Below are 22719 nucleotides of genomic sequence, written 5' to 3' on the forward strand. Positions count from 1 at the left end.
CAGGGTCTGAGACCTGAGACCTGCACCCCGGTGGCTGTGGGCTGTGGCTGATTGCTTACAAGCATGGGCTGGGCCAAGATGGCAACCACCTCCATGCAGGCCTTGCTGCCGGCCAGGTGGGAGACCCTGGGCCAGCTGGGTTTCGAGCGTGGGGTGAGAACAGGCTAGGAGTCCTTTTCCTTCTGCATATGCACCCTCTTGGTGCACAGATGTACCCACGCAAACTGAAGGTAGGAGTCTCTGCACTGGATTATTTATAAAGCCTCCTTGTCAAGTTTTTGGCCTTATTAACAGGAAGTTACATTCCTTTCATTGTAGTTCTTGGATGAACTTGTTGATACACATGGAAAAATCCTGTCCCTCACATGTGCATGTGGGAGGCACATTTTACTCTTCCTTAATTTTCTTCTGGGCTTTTCTAATCTTCACTTGCATTACACAACATGTTACATTTGCACCAACAAAAGATACATATATATGCCATGTTTAATTCCTGAATGCTCTGAGGGAATAAGAGCTAAAATCTCTTACTACCACAGGCCATCTGCTCAGGTACTGACATTCAGCATCCTCCAAAGCTACCTGCGATTACCCTCAGACCAAAGAATTACACCTTCCTTTAACGTCAGGTTTTGACATAGCCCTGGAGGACAAAAGACATGGTAGTTTTGATTCAGTTAACACATGGAATTACGTTTAAAGACCACACTGTAACAGTGACTGACACACTGAGCTGCAGCCCTTAGAAGGAGATCCATTTATCATTGCATTTTCAATTCTTGGCCAAGTTCCAGCTCCAGCTGTGGGGTTTCATTGTTTTAAGTTTCTGTCCCTAAATTGTAAAATAATCTCTACCTCAGCTGTGGACGCTACTAGGAGATGCTTTGGTGCATTCTGCTCTCTGTCATCCACGACAAGCACTTGTCTAGGCTTTCATTTCTTATAAATGGGAACAAGTAGTTTGTGTTTTGCCAGAAGTGTGATGCTATCAACATCTTGCAAATCTACAAGCAGCTCATTCACCCATATGTTCACCAAACGCCCTTCAGCTCTCTCTGGGCATCCCGTATCTGTCTAAAAGCCATGTGGAATAATGCGTTGCCAACTTCTGATCTTAAGTACAGTAGCAACTTTCTGAGATGATACTTGCTAAAATGACTAAATTTGGAAAGATTATAAAATTACCCTGCAACAGAGGAGCCTATTGGATGCTTTGTATCCCCAAAAGCACACTCCACTGTTTTCTTTTTAGTCTTTTTAATGAAGTGTAAAAATGGTAAACAGCTTGATCTGCATCAATTCCAGAATAACTTTTGGGGGCAATTTCTCTATCATTTTGGCTTTCTCTTAATCTGCCTTTGTCCTTTCTTTATCAATTACATTTTCAAATAACATTAATGGCATTTGTCACTGCAAGCCTGTCTCCTTAACCTCACTTGACATCCAGTCTTTCTTTACCTTGGTGTGTTTATCCACTGACTTCTCCTACACATAACTGTTGCTTACACACTTTGCCATTTCTGTCTGAGCTGAAGTGACTTTGGAAGACTCCTTACGCTTTTGTGAGGACAGAAATAACATCTTCCAAAAAGATTTACAAAACTTGTAAGCCTGTAGACATCATGGGGAATTACAGCTTGCTAGAATTCCTAGGTAGAGCTAGCTACTGAGTTATTTTGTCTTTAGCAATGAAGAGGGATGTTTGCAACAATAGCGTAGGCAAGCGTGAGGTTTTGCCTCGTGTTCTCATGAGTCCAAGCTGACAACATTAAAACATCATTCAGCAGGTGCTCCTGTTAAATTATATATTGAAAATAATAAAATTTTCCTTTGTCAACATTTTGCTGATGTTGCAATTAAGTATAATGCTTATTAGAAACATTTTAAAAAGAGAGGTATAGAAGCCTTTTGTCAATTGATTTTTATTGGACTAGATGACTTAGAGGTCAACATCCATGCTGAGAAGAATATACTTTTCTCTCTGTACTGCTTAAAAAATGTGAAGAGAGAGATCTAGATATACGAAGAAACAAAAAAGCGTAGGATGAATGAGTATTTATCCCAACATGTCATTAGCACATTCTCTTATACCATTTTTCGCTATTTTTATTTGATGTTCAGAAACAACAGGAATAGTTCATTCATGGTTATCTGGAACACTGTTGGCACACCATCTTTCATCAAAGAAATGAATGCTAAAACGAAAACTGAAAATTGGTGATGAGTATTATTCAATTTACTGAATATATTTTAAGGTTAACTCAGTGGCTGTGCTTAATTTGGGGCTTACTGGCATCAAACAGAGGGAAATGTTCATCCACTGTGGCATATCAGTAAGGGCTTTTGATGTCAGTGAGTTGTGCTGACAGTGGCTACAGATGTGCTCCAAATTTTGTTTCCCTTTTTGCTTTAATGTCACTATTTCTGAAGATAGTAGAGATCAGTAAGCTCAGCACAAAATCTGTCCCAATGGATTATGTAGAGCTGCTCCAGCCAGAGGAGTCAGAGTTCATTTATCTAAAGTCTTATTGAAAACGGGAAAACAAACAAACAAACAAACAAGACACGGTTATCCATCCCTCTTAATCAGTTTTATATTTAAACAGGAGTATTGCAAAATCTGATAATAACAGTCAAGAGTTCAAAAATGCCATTCTTAAGACATGGGTCTTGGAAAATAAATACTAGGCCATTTTCTACTTCCAAAGGCTCTTTTCCAGGTTAATATCTTCTTACATCTCCTGTAAATTTTTCCCTTCCTAGACATGCTCTCATCACCTCATGAGTTCTGGTTTTCTCTGAGTTGCCTTGCCTCCATTATACTTTTGTGAATTCCCATTTATTCCATGAATTCCCATTAGCCCAATTGTATTTGCTTGTAAGTTGGCTGGTTTGTACTATGTTTCACATGAGCACCAAAGTTTATTTAAGCACCGATTCATCCAAGCTAGTCTTTAGGTTTATTATGTATGGACAGTCTCTTGGAGGCTTTTACTCGGTTTCTTTGTTCTTGCAATTGACTCAAGGGCTGTAGGCGATGCAACGCCCAAATGGTGACTAGGGAAAGTGCCAGTAGATGGTGCTGAAGAACATGCAGCAAGGAACATGCCTGTTCTGAATTCTGGCTCTTACAGCAAGTGACTGCTGGTGTTCAAAACACACTTAGGCAATGGGAAAAAGCGATCTGGATTTTTATGTTGTTAGAGCAGATGAAAGTCATGTTATTTTCTTGCAACATTGAGCAAGGAACTCTCAGGTAAAGGGGAGAACAGCGTTGTCATCGAAGACATGCTATTTCCTCCAGTGCAGACCTTATATCAGAACCTTCTCCAAGCTCTTCCTGTTTTAAAAAGCCCACATTTTCATATCCTTTCACATTCTCTACTCAAATACTGCTACTTCCTTGTTTGTTTCTTTATGTCTCAGTCCAGGCTAAGTGCTAAGCATGGGGTGGCCATTGTGCACAAAATAATCTTGAGACACTCACTTCTGCGTAGCAATCAGGAAATACAAGTCCATGTTGGTCATATCCTCTCCCCTCTGTAATATTACAAAGGAGCTACAGAAGGACATTTTCCTTAAAAACAAACAAACTCTCATTCCACCCCCCCCCCAAAAAAAAAAAAAAAAAAAAAAAAAAAAAGACATTCCAACATTCCAACAACACTAGCACCTAGGTTGTGGTCTCCCATTTTTGTATGACTTTCACTTTGTGACCTGGCTAAGGCTAGGAAAACTTTGTAAGTTTTTATCCTGTACTGAGTTGAAGGAAATCTTTTTATTTTTTTATTTTTTTTTTTTTTTTTTTTTTTTAATGAAGAAAGAACACCACTTTTCTTCATTCAAAACCTAGAAACCTTGAGGTAGGAGGATAGATTTTGGATGGAGGTGGGAAAGGAGCACACTTGAAATAACATAGATCGCGGGTGGCTACAAATATAAAGTTGGTGATTCTGTGGTCGAGGCAGTTTAAATTAGCAACTCCTTCCGTGTCTTTTATTGTGCTGAACTTCATAAGTAAGATTCAGGAGACCAATTTGTCTGCCTGTGTCTGCTTTTATCCTCATTTCTTGTAGCTTACAATCTTTCTGAAATGACGGAAGCTAGAAATGCTGCCAATAAAATGTTCAGTTCCATGAGACCTTCCTGTTGTCATTTAAAGCATGGTCTCATTTGGCAAATTTAGATCAGTTAATTTCAGAAAATTCCTCTATGCCTGTTTGCCGGGGAGATGGCAAAGGGGAAAGAAAGCACATAATTACCTCAGTAACAACTCACGCTGGTTCAATAGCATGACTCCCTCCTCACCAGGATAATATACATTACACTTGGTTTATGACATACTGCAGCTGAGACCAAGGCACACATGTGTTTCTGCTCCAGGGGTGACAATATCTGGCAGATTCCCTTAAGAACATCTTTGTAATACAAAGATTTCAAAAGGTTGACAGCTCCTAAAGTTTCCTATATTGCCTTCATTTCAGAAGACATGTTAAGCAGTATGAGTGAGGATTAAGACAACAGATGCATAACCAAGAAAACCTCTTGTTTAACTCCTCCATATGAGAAGACCCAGCTCCACCTGCATGCAGAACTGTGCACAGCTGCTCTTCTGCTCCTCCACCTGCTCTGAGCATGCCATACAGAGAGGTCTTACTCGAGCCTCAGAGGCACATTTGCACTGCTCTGTTAGAGGACTGCGGGGTGCCAGGGCCATGAAGGTACCTCATGTTGAGACACCCAGCACTCAGCCTTCAGATCCTGGGATAATTCTGGAGAGTTTGGGGGTTGTGTCAGCTTTTCATGTGACTTCTAGTGTTAGGAATGGCACTTTTCCCAGCCCAGAGCCTGTATCCCTCCTGGAAAGGCTCCTCTAATGCTTGACAGTGTTATATCTGTATCACCTACATCTTGTAGTCCTCCTGTGTAGTTCTTCATCTGCAGTATTCACACTGTTACCTGCCACCCTAGGGTCAAAAGGCTAACAGCCCCCCACAATCCTTTCAATTTTGTAACTGCTAAAATGCCTAAGATTTTTTAAAACGATTTAATTTATGCTTTAAATTGAGGAAATCTCTATTTCAGCTTTTGTTTAATGAAAGTTACTTAATTTTGTCGAGAATTGTCCTCTGGATGTACAAAAGTTTTTGTTTCTGTCCATTTTCTAGTGCATAGTTTGTAAGAAAACTCTGTAGTGGCAAAAAGCATGGTCTTGTCCAGAAGCTCAGCCCATTAATAAAGCACAAAGATGCACTGTATTCTGCCAGGCAAAAACACCAGACAAGCTGGAAGCCAATATGGAAATATTCAATGAATTTTTCAGTAGAAGTGCCAGCTACTGTATTACATTAAATGGGAGGAGGAGTAAAACTAAATAACACATAGGTTTTGTAAAATGTGCGTGTCATAATTTACAGTGAGAATAATGGGGGGTTGGGTCACTGTAGTCATCAAAACTAGGCTATTATTAAAAAAAAATGGACTGATTTCACTTACAGTGGCTCAGAAAAGCATTTTTTGAGAAACTCAGTGTATCATTTTTCTTAAATTTATATACATGTGCTCTGATCATCTTATTTTATAATTTATGTAAAAACTCAGCTAAAAACATGGGGAACATGGTATTATTACAGAGGAACAGGTATATTTGTTCATTTTTTTCCTTCCTTGAATAGATTTTGGAAGGTACTGTACCTTAGCTAGGAAGATCTACAGAGAGCTTTTCTAGTCCTTGGCAGTAACCAGAGATAGATGGAAATTGAGCCAAGACTGTAACTGAGAGTTACAACAGTAATCTGAGTCAAGTTATAAACTGCACTGGGTTGCCTGTGTTGCCATCAAAGAGATACTGTTTAGAACAGCAGAGCCGAGAGATCTCTGGGAATTCCCCGTGTTGATCAGATCCCTCGGTCTGATCAGTCAGAAACGGTAAGAAAATACTACCAAGCGAAGAGAGTCATGTTTCACATCTGCTTTCCACAGCTGGAAGTAACCAGATGATGCAGTGCAATGGCTATTGGAGTTACAATGCCAGATAGGTCTGGCTTTTAGAACATTTAGGATGCATCTTTAGAACTTGATCTCCACATTCCACCTGCACTTACGTGTGTGCACCCACAAATACACCTTGAAAAGTGCTTGTGCAAATGGTCGTATGAAAGACTTCTTGATAATATGTGGACTGATGCTGGCTGCATGAGCTGGCTTGAGTCATATTGCTGAGTAGTCTAACATTACACTAAAAATAATCCATATACCTTTCTTACTGAAAGCAAGTATGAAAATGGAGGATATTTTTTTTTATTTTTTTTTATGGGTTCAGTGGTATCCTACCTGTTACAGTTCAAGCTGACTGAACTTTCTGGTTTTAACTTGTTCTTCACTTATGTCTCAGACGAAATTCTGGGCTCAAAATATGAGTGTGATCCTCCTGAAGATGGTTTCAGCCCCTCTTCATTTCTCTCAGCAAGTTAATGATACCTTTTACTCTGGGAAAAATCACTCCCGAAAACTCTCTGAAAGGTAAAAGTTATTGTTCCAGGTTAACATGTGTCAAACTGATTTGTCTACAAAAATGAAATAGGTATATGGAATAAAGCAAGAGGATTTCCAGGCAACAAACTGTCATGATAACTCAGTGACTTATAGTGTTAGGCAATCTTAGGGGCACTAATGCACTGCAAGATAAAATCCCACCCTTCACAAATCTCAGGAAATGCATATTTATGTGCTTCATGGTCTCTGTCTGATTCAGTGCTGATATTGTAAAGTGCTCTATAATCTACATCCAGGCTCCAACTGTACTTTAGGAGTACCATCACGGAAATTAGCAGTAATTAAATAGAGGAAAGATGAAAGACTCTAGGAAGCATTTAGGACCCAGTAATCCTGTTTCCTAGAGAGGCAAACTGAGCGTGGTCAAATAAAGCTGCTGAGTGATTAGGTCGGAGGTTCCTGCCTTGCAATCTGGGGCCAAATTTGAGGAAAAATGCTGAGCAGCCAGAGCTGAGAGGGGAGGGCAGTTCCACACTGGTTATTTCCATCTGAACCTGTTCCCCTTCCTCCCCTGCCTGTCCTTACCATAGCCACTGCTACAGGCTGTGAATCGGAGGCACCCTCTCCATCTCAGCTTGGTGTTCCTAGGAGAAATGCTTCAGTCATGCTTAAGCTGTGGGGTGTCCAAAACCTGGAAAATAATCAGTAAAAAGGCTGAAGTAATTGTTCTTACTGGGGTTGTGTTCTGACGGTTTGAACTGCACTACCTCCCTGTACTCAGGGACTGAGATGTCTTGTGTGCAGTAGGTATCTCCTGTTCAGTGACAGCGACCTGAGCTAGAGGTTTGTCTTAACAAAGAGAAGGAAAAGGTAAGAGTGGCATTCAGGGCTGTGCCCTGCTGTTGGTGCCCAAAGTGACCCACACCACCTGTGAAGCTATTGCATTCCTGGCAAGGGCTGTCATCATTTGAGGAAGGCAGAGGTAAGGTTGTGCTGTAGAAACAAGTTGTGTCTTTGTTTCATATTTGTTGTTTTCCAGGGTTTACATTTGGAACAACACAACTTGCTCCAGCTGCCTTCCCATGCATGACAGCACCACAGCCCATGATTAGAGTCTGAGACCCAAATCCCTGGAGGAACTATTTCCACTTGTCGGTATATAGTGAAGTGCTTCTGCACTTCTGATTTGGAAGAAATTTATCTTCACCTTCTCTTGGTAGAAACAGCCACATGAACTGTCTATGAAAGTCCATACTGCAGACCTCAGGGTCAGACAGATCAAATTCAGTCTGTAATTGATTAAATAAAAATTCTCCTCTATAGCACAGGTTGGCTACTGAAAAGCTTTGTTCTCATCTTCTCAGTTATATACATTTATCAAATTGCCAGTGGGAAGACAATGTGCTCAGGGATTTGAAGTCGGATCTTTACTTCATCACTGAATCAGAATCTGATATCAGGTAAATCTCCTCCACCTAAATTTCTCCATCCATAACAAGGAAGTCACTGCAATGTCAGAAAGGTGTTATGAGGATAAATTAGTTGATAATTAATAATTAGTAGATAATTCCTGAATGAAAAAGTTAAGTATGGTCAGTGATTGCCTTTTCAGTAAGATTTGTATTTGCCTTCAATTTCTAACAGTTTATTTAACTAAGTAATTTTAAATCTATATTTTAATAAAATTTTCATTCTGTTTTTTTTTTTGTTGTTGTTGTTGTTGCATTAGGACAAAATTAAAAGAGCCCTCTAGTGGGCACAGTTTCACCTAACCACAAGAAGGTAACAGACTTCACTTTTCAGAAATCAAAAATCCTGTTCCCATTACAACTTTAAAACCTGCTTCCTCCCCCATTGCAAGTAAGTTAAATTAAAATGCTGTGACTGAAGCAGGGTGCACATCTGGGGCAATGGCTCTTTGGGGGGATTCAGTGAATTTTGAAGGGTACTTCCACTATTTGTGGGGTTGCAGTTTAGATAATTACAAATGGCTGTGGCATGGTGGGTGATGTGTGCGTAGCAGCCCCAGCTCCTCCCCAGATCAGTAGTACTCAGCTTCCATGGATCCTTGTGGGCCTTACCAACAGAAGATCTGAAGGACAGACTGTTTCGTATTTTGATGTGTTATTGAGCCTATCTTGTGCATCGTATTGATGCGCAAGGCTGCATGTAGTTTTACAAAGGCTTTCAGCCAGCAGAAATGGGAATCAGCTTTTGCTGGAGAATGCAATCTTGTCCTGGCCTGAGCTGTTTGTGCCCTTGCTGAGATTACCCCCTTCTTGGGCAACACCAGGGTGAGCTGGAGAACTGATCTGGTTGAAAAACAATTACACTGGCATAGGAGAAGGGCCCCCTCGAGGGGTGAGGACATGAATCTGGGGTGACCAGAGGGGAGAACACAGCAGTGATGGCTTAAAACATCTGTCCAAGCAGAGCTGAAAAGATCTGGTTCAAATATGGGAAGTAGCTGAGCTGCAGTTAACAGAGGGCTCTTTGAAAGCCAATTTATCCTGCTGAGAGACATCATTAGACAGCTTCAGGTACAAGACATGTTTTACTTGCTATCAGAACCACCTTCACTTAACTGGCAAGTACAGAATAAACATATCTGCTGCCAGAGATACAAAGTTTGTCTGGGGAGTTTTGCAAGTATCAGGTGTTCCTGAATCAGGAATTCTGATTTCGGTACATGCTGGGGGCAAACAGTACTCAGTATTGGACCATATGAGGACTAAACAAATAGTATGTTACTGCTGTTTAAAGATCCTTGAAATACGTATATATACATGTCAAAAAAAAAGTATATGTTAAAACACTTTTAAAAATTTATGTACAGGTTCAAGATTAAGGAAAGAAGAAATCTATTGCAAGGAGAAGGAATTTCTCAATATGATCATAAAACTCATTTACAATAATTCCATAAATCTGTATCCCCACAAGGTAACGAACAGAGTGTAAGGAGGATTTGAATGATTTGCTTAGGTACTGCCAACCGAATGCAAATCTTACATAAGTCTGGAAATCCTTGGGTTGGTTCCAGCCAGCCTGGAATCATGCTCTGATTTTTCAAGGCAGAAGTGGGGGACAGAGGACAAAACTCATTGCAACTGCTGCTATTGCTGAAACTTGCTCTGATTCTGATCTGTCAGAAGAATGTAGCCATTGTTTCCCCATGAATTTGTTCATAATTCACATGAAATATTCCTGAAACATGGAGACTGTGATAATATACCACTTGTGCTCCCCATCAAATTGGTTTCAGGTATAGAATTTATTGGAAAGTCACAGACTGTATGTGTAGTTTTCACATCTACTATTGAGTTACTGCATTTTTCAAAACTGGTTAGCCTACTGATGTTTTTACATAGCATAAAACCACTACAAACACTTGTGTTTCTGGATTATACACAGTATTAAAAATGTTAGCTTACCCCTCTGCCTATTTCCATGCTAAGCCCAGTATATACTTCAGTCTAGATGCAATGAACTGGAAACTTAAATAATGTTTTGATTTTTAATCCTTTTTTTCACTCCATTATGCATTCCTCATTCAGATTTCCTCCCTATATTTTTAAGTACATGCAAAAAATGTGGGATCTACACTTAAAATAAAAAATTTCTTTCAGAAAACTAGATACTGATTTTGTGACAGTTTCTCAACCCTGCGTAGCCAGGCTGCTAGATTACACACACACATATATACACGCCCCATCACTTTCAACATCCTCGTATACTGCTGGCAGGGGAGGAAAGTGGGAAAATTTTAAATGATGTTACAACTGAAATAGAGCTGCCAACATACCGTTTCATTTCTAAGGCTTATGGTATTCACTGTTTCATAGAAAAACTAGTTCTTGTAATTCTGTTCTGCAAAAAGCATGAAAACACGGTACTAATAAGCATGCTGTAAAGACCCTCTATAGAAATAAAAAAGGGGGGGGGGACAAAAAATGAGTACAGCATTTATTTACTTTTTAATACTGCGATTTCTAAGTTAACCCCAAGGCTTGACTCCTGTTTTGCAAAATGTTGGGACTGGCAAGGCTAAATGAAGAAACACAGTACTTAACTTCCATTTAAACAGCATTAAATCTCCATAGGAGCTATTGCTAATATACATATGTGTAAACGGACACCAGCATATTCATAAGAAAACCTGCACTGATCAATTTAATGTGCATATGGAGTAATTCTTACTTATAAATATTATTTGAGTAAAACTGCATGGAAACTGATTATGTCAGAGAGATCTGCTGAGTTTCCTGGGACGTAGTGGGTTTTTCAGGAGAATGAAACCCAATATCGTAGGCTTTTTTTAGAGCAGGATATGACACAGACTATTTAGAAGGTCACACAAAGTGTATCTTACATCAAGGAATAAAAACAGCATCAACATTTTTATTACTTAAAATCCTATGGTTTGGGGGGAAACTATCTTATTACTTTTGGATGCCTGAGTTTTGCAGTTGCATGAAGTCAACTGCATGGTAAAACAGCTCCTGATAAAATTGAAATTGGTATGATCTATCTACTGTTCTGACTGCTTTTGCCGATCCCAAAGCAGCTTAGCTGGGGAGGGAACTGGAGGCTTTATAAATCCAGTTATTATTTAAAAACAAAACAAACAAACAAACAAAAAACACACAACTTCTAGTCAAACAAGATGAATTCTTTACAATTTATAATCTTGGCAAAAAAATGATTCTTCTCCTATAATGTTAATCATTCATATATTCTATCATTTCAGGAAAAAAAAAAAATGGATACGGAAACCCTTCTTGACTGAAAAAATCTAAATGAAAGAGTTAATGAAGCAAAACCATTCAAAGAGCCCCAACACAATCGCCATTGAAAGGGAAGCATACGTTTGACAAGCTCGCATATATGGAAATAATACCAGCAGCCCTATCTCTGTACAGATTTGTCCCATACATCCATAAGCGAAGGACGTGGTGCTTTTTTTGTTACCTGTAGCTCACTGAGTACCAGACAAGCACATTTTCAGCCATGAGAAAGCCACAGGGCTGCATGTTCATTCTGCACAGAGGGCTGCATTCCATGCATGCATTGAAATTACAGCTAAATGGAAACTGGAGTTCCTCAGGGCAAGAACCATAATTTCTAATTACCAAAGGTAAAAGATAAACTGGAAAAAAATATATTCTTTCAGATATGGCTAAAATTATGATGTGAGTCTCAGAAATATTTATCTTTCCTTCCATAAGTGAACATTCTTCTGGTAACGTAGAGTTTTTCTTGGACTGTTATTACTGTTTCACGATGATCTAAGGCTTTATTTGTAGTCTTAGTGGTGCTTATATAATTACATAAATCTAAAAAAAATATATAGTGTCTGATTATGCTAAATTCCAGTTAAAATGAGTCAATTGAAAAAGGAACTATACCTCAGCGTTTCAGCTACACTTCAGAGGATCATGTATTCATGTGCTAAGGGGTGTGCAGGATGAATGATCTTGTTACAGGAGACTATCTGGATTTCTTTGAAACCCCAAATGTAATTAAAATGTCTAATGTGTATTCATAAATACATTAAGGCAGCTGTGTTCAAAATCTCTGGTAGACCCGCAAAAAAACTAGAGTTGGGCCAAGTGAGAAATGAGACCATCTATCTCCTCTGAGAGCTTGTCTTTGAGAAAGCACTCAAGAAAGCCAAGGCTAATTAACTGAAAATACAGAATTAGAGTTTATTAAATAGCTATTCTCATGCCATGAATACAGAATCAGCTGAACTCTGCCAATGATGCTTTATCTCTGTGTGGCACCACCAGATATACCTCTTGGATTTTCTAGTCATACCGCCCATCCACAGAGTAATTGCTCCCAGTAGCCAGCCCACAGGTTAAACCTGACTCTTCCTATATATGTCAAGCTGATTTCAGAGGTCCAAGGTGGATGCATAGTACATGTGGGGCATATCCTATGCTTTCTGTAGCACCAGGCATCATATGAGTGAGGTACACATCCACATTGTGTACCCACTCTCCAGTTGTCTAGAATATTTCTGTATGCAACAGGTCCAAAACTGCCAGCGCCCATGTTGGTACACAGCACATGCAAAACAGCGCCTGACCTTTTGCCAAGAACTAGTCAGTAAGAAGGCTGAAAATCCCAGACAAATATAGAAAGTGATCAAAATTTGCCCAGGCAAGATTTCCATGCAAGAAAAGGGCACATGCTGGGAAACAGCAAGCAAGAAGCCAGAGGATGTGCCAGGAATGGCAGTTCTGCTGTATCATCCACAGCTGCTAATGCATGCTACTGCTGTTGGAAAGTATGTCAATATAAATATTAAAAGTTCTTCTGCAGCAGCATGTCTTCCTACCAGCTAGTTAAATCATGAAATCAGAACTCTGTATTATATCATATATTAATGACTAGAACTGGATCAAACACAATTCAGGTTCATTGCATAATTTTCCATGATTACAGTTCACCTTTTTCTCTTGCCTGGACCAGAAAAATCTTACTAACGACATACAGCAATAATTTCTCTCAGTATTACAGAAAACCCTAGGAGCAACAGGATAAGACATGCTGTGAAATTCTAAGTAATTGCTTAGAATGGAAACCAAACACCTTACAAAATACTTGATAAAAATATGAAACATTTAAGAAATGCACAGCATTTAAAAGGAAAGATATTGTTTCAACAATTTTGACCAGAAGTGTAATGTGTTCCCAATAGAGTAATGTGTTTCTGGGGTTTGTAGTCCGAGACCTTTGCAGAGCACAGCAGATCCGATCCTAAGCTTTTCCAGATCAAAAAGCTAGTCATGATAGCTGGTATCTCTTGCATAGGCTCTCCACAGTGCCCCAAAAACCTCTGTAAGTGAGAAGTGTCTAAGCTTTGGCTAGCTGCCAGTCCTGAGATGTTAACTTTCTCTTTCAGTGTAGTATAGAAGCAAAAATGGCACAAAACGTAGGAAAATACTCACAACAGCTCTTTATGACTGGGTCCTACTCCCTACAGCACTGAAAAAAAAAAAAAAAAAAAAAAAAAGGAACCAAGACAGAAGGTCGAAGCAGACCAGAAATCACTCAGTTTTCATGAGGAAATGGGGAGTTTGGCTACCATGGGGAGTTTAGCTACCATGCGCTTCTTCTTAGGAGAAAACATTCTCCATCTAGTAAGAATTTGCTGAATGTGTAATGCCTCCCTATTAATTCTGAGAGAGAAATGTGCACCTGAGAATCCTGATACACAGCTGGATCAACATTCCCGCGCGCTCATGCGATGACTCATTGGGTCTGATCCAGTTCATCTCGCCAATTAATGAAAACAGCAGCACCTTCAAAGTCCAGCCTTCAGCCTTTTATCTCAAACCACTTGACCATTGCTAAAAATAATGAATTACTTCCTATGATATACATGGAGGTCCAGGACATTTTACAAAGAATACAATAAAAATACATTTGTCTTCACTTAAAAGTTGATTTTCATGTCAGTACATTAACTTTGTTATATTAAAGCATTGCTTTTAAATAAAAAGTACAATATTTTCAACTTAGAGCAGATTCTTTCATTTTCTCTTTATCCATGAATTAATGAAATTATCCAAATAAGACTTAGAACAAAATCTAGGTATATATGCTTTGGAAAAGAAAATGGGAATTAAGTAATCACTGTCAGGCTAAGCTTTTGGTTTGCACCTCCTTCAAACTGGACTATCAGCAAACATAGGGCAGACGTTAACACTACATTTTATAAATATATAAGATCCTGTTTCACTGACATTTTAGCATTACAGCTCCCTTGATATCTGTGGAGTTTTCTTCTGATCTGTGCTGTTCTTAATGACAGCAGAATCAGCCCATTAAAAGATCGGTGTTTTATCAGAATTTGGCCTGGCAGTGTACCACCCTAATAGTAACAAATGGGACTTCTGGGTAGAGGCCTCAAGCATCAGGCTTTTAATTTGGAGGATGATGAAGTGGTAAATTATCTCAGCCCTTCTCTTCCATCAATTAAAGCAATACAAAATGCGCTATTATTTGATTATGCTATTTTCGTTATGAGATCTACGTTATGGAAATGAATACTGATAGTCACCATTTGCTTACTGGCAAAAAGCACATTAGCAAAAGACGCAGTTCCTGGTGGAGTCTCCTGTCCCAGGAAATCATGTGAAATCCTCTTTTCACTCTTGGAAACTTGGAAAAGCAAACACAGTGAAAACATAAGATATGGATGAACTATAAGGAGCAACAAACAGCCCCGATAAGAGTTACACAATTACTGTGCAACGGTACAGACAGTTAAGAGAAAGGACATAAATCTGCGCAATTAGCCTCAGATTTAATCTGGCCCCTGCCTTCCCCTCGGGGTGCCTGTAGGGAGCCTCACGGCAGCTGAGAGCATTGTGCCTTCTCACCACCCCCTCTATTCAGCACATCCCTGGTGGGGCTTTCCCCATGCCCAGCAGGATGCTGGCACCTGAAAGGGGCCCTGTCCTGCTCAAAACTGCCCCCAGAAGTGCGAGGAGCCTCCAAGGTCATCAGGCAGTGCCCCATTCCTGACTCCCAGCTGTCCCTCCTCGCTGACCTGCCCCTAATGACAGGTAATGCTGCGGGAATGAGAGATGGGAAGAGTCCTGGGGTCATTCCTGACGGAAGGTCAAGAAGCACCAGATGGATGCTATGTAAGAAGCTCCGAGGTGTGATACAAAGAAGGCTGAGGTGTGGCTCCCACAGTTTGAAGCTAAAGAGGGGTGACTGTCATGGTCAGATCAAAATGTGGCTGTAGAACAGGCCTAATTAGGCCTGTCTAAGCTAATGGATCCAGAAACACTTCGGATCTCCTGCATGAGGGTAGCCCAGCTACTTCCCAGCTTTGGACTGTGTGGAAAGTCAGACACACACTGCCTGCTCCCTGCCTGGGCTTCTGCAGGAGGCCAAAGGGGAATCCAGCAGAGAGCTGCGCTGTGGTGAGGGCAAGGTCCTGGTGGAGCCAGGAGGAGGCCAAGCTCCTCGTGGCACACATACCTGCCCTCAGCTTCAGCACAGCTGGAGCCTACCCACTGCACCAGGAAATCAGTCAGATCCTTGGAAAACAATAGGGCAAGGTTGGTTTGTAGCAGCCATCGGCCCACGGTGATCTAATTGTGCTGCAATTTCACGTACTCGCATTCCTTGATTCAAACCTACTGTGAGCTAATCGATGACCCATTTGTCTCCCATTGGACAGCAAATAATAGGGGTTTAGATGCCAAAGAGGAATGTGGCACAACTGGGGAAGCTGAAAGCTCCTATTTATTTGGGACTTCCCCATACTGAGATCAGCAGTGATAGAGGGCCAACTGAGTAGGAAGGATATTATGGGCTATTGCCTGCTCTGTGCAATCAATTCCTTTCAAATCCTCGCAGGATGTAGCCTTGTCATCCTGTTTGAAAACACTCTTTGCATGTCAGAGTTCTCAATGATAAGAGAAAAGGTGCCTAAAAAGGTTTCTTGCGGCCACAGGGATCAAGAGGCACATATATTTATGAGGATGAGCGTCACCAAGTAACTCTTTATATCATCCTGCTAGCTCACTGCACCTGTGCGGACATTGTGTTTTTTAGGAAGTGTTTCAATTTACAATATCCTGTACTGCTCAGCTGAAGCCACAGCTATTTACAGAAAATGCCAATATTACTCCAAAAGGACAAACGCTGGAATGTGGAAGTTCAGCGTTTCTTGATCCTGCACTAGTCATAACTGTTGCATCCCCACCCCCGGAAACAATTATTCAGCCATGAGGTAATTCAGCTCAGATTGGTATTTATCTCTCAGGTCAATATTTGCCTTTCAGGTAATTCCTGCTGAGGGCAATAAAATGGCTACTTTCTTACCTTGTAGTAAAGAAATCCCCCAAACGGTAAGGCAAGCATAACGTCATTGTCACTATGTTCTTGTAAATCAGTCTGAAGTTCAGGCAGCATTTTCTTTGCCAAATCTCAGTTCTTTGGGGACTAAAAATAATCCGTAAAGCCTACCTGTCTGTGTGCCGCAGTATTAGTGTACCCTGCTTTCGATGGCACTTTCCTTCCCACATTTTTATTTGCATTTCACTTTGAGACTGCTTATTTCAATATGAATTTCCCTGGGTGTTAATAACGTTAATTTCTTAGTATTGTTAATAAAAAAAATATTTGCATTTATTCTAAATAACAGTGTAATTTAAAATTAGATATAAATAATGTGCTAGTCAAAGCTCCCAGCTTGTAAATCTCATTAGGCCCGCTGCCAGGCAGCGTGGCCCGAGGCCTACCAACCTCCCTTTGGCTCAGGTGGGCCACAAGATGACCAGTCCCAGGCCAAGCCCCTGGGGCTGCTCCACAGCAAGGACTGCTGGCCATGGTGACTGGGTTTGAAGGGTAAACCTGTAATTTGGAAGCCTGTATTTTTAAAAATCCAACATCTTTTTTAGATAATGTAGCATCTGCGTGTGCAAGCTCTTCGGTATCACCATCTTATTTCTTGTGGAGGCTGGTGTGTGTGCAACGATGGGCTCTGTGGGGCCTGCCCGTCTGCCACCAAACGCTCTGCAAGCTTTTGTGGGGTCGGCCTGTACTCCAAATGGCTGTACATCATAAAATAGGTTTTCAACAGAATTAAGTTAGAATGATTTGTCAGCACTTGTGATGTTTCACAGCTCAGAAATGCAGTTTCAAACAGAGAGGGTATTATTAACCAGCGTGCAACTTCTGCAGGATGTCATGAATCACAGGTTACTGGACATCCTTCTGAAAGACTCCATAAATTCTGAGTCACTTTTTAAACAAACACTACACAATGGCAAGCAAGGCCAAACTGATGTAAATATGAAAACACTGACATGCAGAAATCAGATTCCTTCCGCTGTCTCCTCCCAGCTGATACCTTCCTCCCTTATGCAAACCACTGGACACTTTCCAAATGACGGAGTCCCTTCAGGAAGGATTGCTTCTGTATCTCTCCCCATGCATCCTAAGCCAAAGCCCGAGCAAGTCTTTGTTCATTACTTCAGGAGTTGGTCAACTGTGAGCAAACTCTGAGTAAAGCTCTTTCCTTTTTTGATGGAATCCACTGGAGAATTTAAAGTAATCTCCTCTGGCATTTTTTTTGACAACGCATTTTTAAATTCGCTTTTGATATTTGGACACATCATGAGAGAATGATCACGATATCATTCCATGACACCAAGAGTGTTTTTTTTGTTTGTTTGTTTTTTAAAGATGTGCCTGTATTGCTTGAAATATGCACACCAATTAGGAGTCCAGTTAAAAATGGAATAGACCGAGTAGAAAAGTCACCTCTTCAAGTACAAAAAGGCAAAATAGCCCACAGGGCTGGGCATCTAAAGCTGAGCACTAATATTCTAGCTTTAAGCTGTTTTGGTTCCTATGGTGCCATTAGCTTCACAATATTAAATTGATGAATTTACTTGAACTATTTATAAAAGCAACTCAAAGCTGATGGAAGAAAAACACTCCTACTTTTTCCAAATTAGATCAAAATGGAGGAAAAGTAGATATATGCAAACAATTTCACATTTTTCTATTTCTTTCAGGTTTACTCTTAACATTCTTAAACAGACAACCAGAAGTCAAGTGCCAACCGTATCCCGGGCTGCATCAAAAGGAGCATGGCCAGCAGGGAGAGGGAGGTGATTCTCCCCCTCTGCTCTGCTCTCCTGAGCACTGCATTTAGCCCCCAGCACATGAAGGACACAGAACTATCAGAGCAAGTCCAGAGGAAGGCCATGAGGATGATCAGAGGGCTGGAGCACCTCTCCTGTGAGGACAGGCTGAGGGAGTTGGGGTTGTTCAGCTTGGAGAAGATAAGGCTCTGGTGTGACCCTACAGACGCCTTCCAGTACGTAAAGGGGCCTGCAGGAAAGCTGGGAAGGGACTCTTTGTCAGGGGCTGCAGTGACAGGACAAGGGGGAATGGCTTTAAACTAAACAAGGGGAGATTTAGATTGGATATAAGGAAGAAATTCTTTACTCTGGAGGTGCTCGAGGCCAGGCTGGATGGGGCTTTAGGCAACCTGGTCTGGTGGGCGTTGTGGAAGGGTTGGCAGGGGGTTGGAACTCCCACTCCAACTCCCATGGCAGGGGGTTGGAACCAGGTGATCTTTAAGGTCCCTTCCAACCCAACCCATTACATGATTCTGGGATTCTAAGCCAAACATAAAGTCACATGCAATGGATTTTCCAAGTATTCAGACAGGGTGAATAAGCAAATGATTGGAAAGTGATATATTTTTCTGCTTCTTGTAAGGCAAGCTCAGACCAACAAGTTTTATTAGATTCCATATTATCTACCTTTACAGCAGGGCTTGGGACAAACATTTGGATATTGTTTTTTGTTTATGTGTTTGTTGGTTGGTTGGTTGGTTGGTTGGTTTTTGTTTTCAATTTCATCATCCAATGATAGTAACTCAAATGTATAACCTGGTTTGGGTTAACACACTTCTGCACAGCAGCCTGAAAGCTTAGGCCAAACAGAAGGAGCTGTTCTTGGAGGTTCCTGAGCACTGGCCACTGAAAGTAGTGGAAAACTTTTAACAAAAGCACTCTGTGAGTTTCTAGTAAACTGGCAGATGTTACTAACTGACTGTATTTGTTCCACTCCAGCAGCCTTTGCAGACATCAGCGTTAGTGTAATACACCTACAGTAAACTACATTAAAAATAAATAAAAAAGAGCCAACTTCAAAACCGACAGACTCAAAAAAAATATATTGTGGTTACTTAAGAAATACGGATTATGTCATTTAGCACAAAGGCTGATGACTGATGACAATTGTTTGGTACACATCTTTCTTCTCTAAAATATATATTCCAGTCATACCAGTTTGCTTCAAGTTTACTCAAAAACATAATATAGCTAAAACAGGACAGGACTTAAAATAATCATTTAGTGTCAAAAAACACACAAATAGTGAGGACTTGATTCTGAACTAACCTACTGCAGGAAAAATTCCTACGGACTTCAGTAGGAGTTTTCTTGTTCTAGGATTCATTTACTTTACAAGGGCTCTTCTTGCCTGTAATTAGTTGTCCGTCCGTAGGCTGTTGCCACATTTAAAAAGATCAGTCCAGTTGTTTCCCTAATTATCTTCTCGGATGACAACATATTTATATATGCGTGGGAAGGTGAGGAGGGAAGGGGAGGAGTTAATGAGGCTTATATTTTTCAGATGAAAGTATTTTTGTCTGGGGAAAAATAAAACTATCACAAGCAAATGAATTTTTCCACCACTGTCAAATTATGATCCTATGCAATTTGATCAGTGTTTTTATCACATACAGCATGTTGGTTGTTCAGCCAGATGTCAGGTCATCTAATTATGCCACAGGAGTACTCGTAAAAACATTACCATAATTGATGTGAGCATTAGGAAAATTAAAACATATAACACTAATGTTTGTTATGAGGTTTTCAGATATTTTTCTGCAAATGCACTAGGTATCTTACAGAATGGGGGTATCTTTAAAAAAAAATAATCAGATCTTATCAGTCTTAACCATTTTTAAGCTTTCCGTATATTTTGTTCCCACTAATACTTTCCAATCTAAACTAAATGGCTAAATCTTTTCCATGTGTAGCAAAAAAAAGGTGTAAACTTGCATTCCCTGGATTAGTTGTTGCAGTATTTCTCATTTTGCAGGCTCTTAAAAATTTTCCTGTGCAACTGAAAACCTCCTAACAAGAGGCATGTTTTACTTACTTATCTTTCATAAACTCCTTAAAAGTGGGCATCTGGGGTCCCACGGACCACAGGTTCGAAATCATGGCTTAAAAATAGGGTAGCAACTAGCTTCTATTAACTGATCTGGGGAAAGTTTCCAACAAGAAAAAACAGACCTTTAAAGTTTTTTGGGGGTTGGCGGTTTCAAACTTGGTTGGTGAAGTATAAGCTGTGAACTAGGGAATATTTGTGGCATAGGTAATTTTATAAATTCTGCACTTTAAATGCAGCTTTTGTTGACATTGATGAAGAGGACATAGCTAATTTCATCTGTAAGAAGAGGCAACTCCAGTGTTTGGGGAATCCATAGCAGAAGCAGATGTGGTCCTGATCTACATGGCACAAGATGGGAGCTGCACCAGTGTGGTAACATCAGGAGATACAGAAGTGCACAAGGTAAACACATAGTGAATGTACACCACCATGAAGTGTCGTCTTTAAGTGACACCTGATGCTGATTTCACACCAGCATCAATCTTCATAGCTATTCCTGACCTACAGTAAAATCAGCGGAGAATTGGTTCCACAGTGCTTAAACAATGTGTGAAGGATGAGATGAATCAGTCCTTTGTTTCCAGTAGATAACTTGCCTCATGGCAAAGAAAGCAGGTAATTGTAAATTTTTAGGTCAGGTCTAAGCACGTGCGTGGCAGAGCTATTCTCAAGTGGTAGTATCGTGGTACCGTGTTCAGTTACATGGAAAACCGTGATGTCTGAGGTTATATTTACTGGTTTTGACTGCAAACTCAATTGCACCATTCTGTGGTATGCTGTGGGAAGACTGGTCTGTCCTTTGTGAGTACCTGCACAGATATGACTTTGTCCCACAAACATAGTAAACTGCTTTCAGTTGGCATGCTGAAGTTTTCTCTCTGCAACCCCAGTTCCATTCAGTGGTAAGGCATGAATCCAGCTTGGAGCACTGATCTGTTCCAGCTGTTGGCATTAATGCAACTTTCATTTTGGAATCAGGAGGTAAATGCAAGACATGAGACATATTTGAAGGCATTTTGTCAGTGACTTCTTGTTAGCCAGCAGCACGCCAGACTAACAACAACGTGCAGACACAGTGGCAGCTGATAGAGATTTGTATAGCTGTGAAATCCCATAATGCTGATGAGTGATGCTGTGGTAAGGCTGCAAGCAGAGAGCAATGAGGCAGCCCTGTCCTGCAGACCAGATGGGATGTCAGAAGGGCCGGACCTACAGGAAGAGGCAGGCCTGTGAAGCTGTTGGAAGAGCTTGCCCCTTCACTTGTCCAGTGAAGACGAGCCCTTTAGGAAATTGTAAGGCAAGAAGATCTTCCAGTCCTCTAAGTACATCCCATCCAAACCCAAAAATGAAGACAAACTGAAGCTACATTACAGCTGGAATTGCCCTGTCATCCAGGTAGGACACTGTGGTCTGCAGGTACCTGCCATCTTTTGCTGCTGTAGCAGCACCTGGGAGAGTGTGCAAGGACCCAAAGGAGAGAGCTGGGCTGCCAAGCTCACTTTCTGGTGTGAGCCAGCAGGGTTTGTGTGGTGGGGCCAGGGGCTCGTCCACAGGCAGTGTTGGGAAAGCACAGCTTTCTGCCAGAGCATGCAGAGCAACCGCATCCTTGGAAAGACTCTGACTGCCTCCCTCTGCAACCTCTTCCTTCCCGCACAAAAAGCTGGGAGATAGCTCTAATTCTCATCTGGATTAAAAATAAGACTGTGACCAAATTTGGCTTGTCCTGCTGGATTCACAGTGTTTACGAAAGAGCTGCATGGAAATGAAACTTGGGGAGCAATTGTTTAGCTTAGTGGCAACGGTAAAGAGGAATGTGAGATGCATATGTGATATCTGGGCTCAGGGGCTGAAATACGCATTGTTACCTTTGTTTTATCCTCTGTGAACTCTCATTTTCAGTAAGTGAAGGTCATGTAAAATGACTCTTTACCAGCCCACATCCACACCCAGCAGACCAGCATTTCCTAATTAGGTTATATTCAATCTTTATAATGTGCTTGTAATAGATGCGGCATAATCTCAACTGATATTATTCACTTCCCAGGAATGTACAGCTGAAGCTGCTCTGCAAGCTCTGACTGCAAACAATGGGTGTGCAGCTGACAAATAAAAGTAGCTATTTTACATGCCCTGGTCTATTTGGATTCCATTATTCAAGCGATGTCTGCTGAACAGGTATTCACATTGAAAAACAAGCACAATTACAATTTTCTGATGTGGCAGCTATTTTTGAAACTCATTAAAGCTTGCTAGTGCTTTTCCCATGCAATGAAAAACTGGAATTGCCTGTTGTAATATTGGCTGGCAGTTATGAATGGTTTCAGCTCACATTTTATAATGAAGAAATGAGCTCATGCTATATAATTGCGGGCTATCCCCAAGAATATTTTAATTCAGCCTTATTGTCAGACTAAATTAAAACCGCTGAAGAGCCTGATGCCTCATGATGCTAGGTGCTCTCAACTCCCACAGTAGTTAAGGGAAGGCAAGAGT

This window comes from Oxyura jamaicensis, chromosome 3, assembly GCF_011077185.1.
Source record: "Oxyura jamaicensis isolate SHBP4307 breed ruddy duck chromosome 3, BPBGC_Ojam_1.0, whole genome shotgun sequence".
In the NCBI taxonomy this organism is placed as follows: Eukaryota; Metazoa; Chordata; class Aves; order Anseriformes; family Anatidae; genus Oxyura; species Oxyura jamaicensis.